Source organism: Petromyzon marinus, chromosome 69 (genome assembly GCF_048934315.1).
Source record: "Petromyzon marinus isolate PM22_M1 ecotype Great Lakes invasive population chromosome 69, UKy_Petmar_22M1.pri1.0, whole genome shotgun sequence".
NCBI lineage: Eukaryota > Metazoa > Chordata > Hyperoartia > Petromyzontiformes > Petromyzontidae > Petromyzon > Petromyzon marinus.
In genome coordinates this window covers 4,018,991-4,019,401 of record NC_133735.1, presented here as the reverse complement: position 1 = coordinate 4,019,401, position 411 = coordinate 4,018,991, and positions in this window count along the sequence as shown.

Sequence of the window (411 nt, the reverse complement as noted above, 5' to 3'; positions counted from 1 at the left end):
AGGGAGAGCGGTGGACGGAGAGCGGTGGACGGAGAGCGCCGAGAGGGAAGAGGGGAGAGCGGCAAGGGAGAGAGGGGAGAGAGGGGAGAGCACCAAGAAGAGAGAGAGCGACAAGAGGGGAGAGCGGCAAGAGGGGAGAGCGGCAAGAGGGGAGAGAGGGGAGAGGGGAGAGCGGAGAGAGGGGAGAGAGGGGAGAGCGGCAAGAGGGGAGAGAGGAGAAAGGGGACAGGGGAGAGAGGAGAGAGGGGAGAGGGGAGAGCGGAGAGAGGGGAGAGCGGAGAGAAGGGAGAGCGGAGAGAGGGGAGAGCGGAGAGAGAGGGAGAGCGGGGAGAGGGGAGAAAGGGGAGAAAGGGGAGAGCGGAGAGAGGGGAGAGTGGAGAGAGGGGAGAGCGGAAAGAGAGGAGAGCGGGG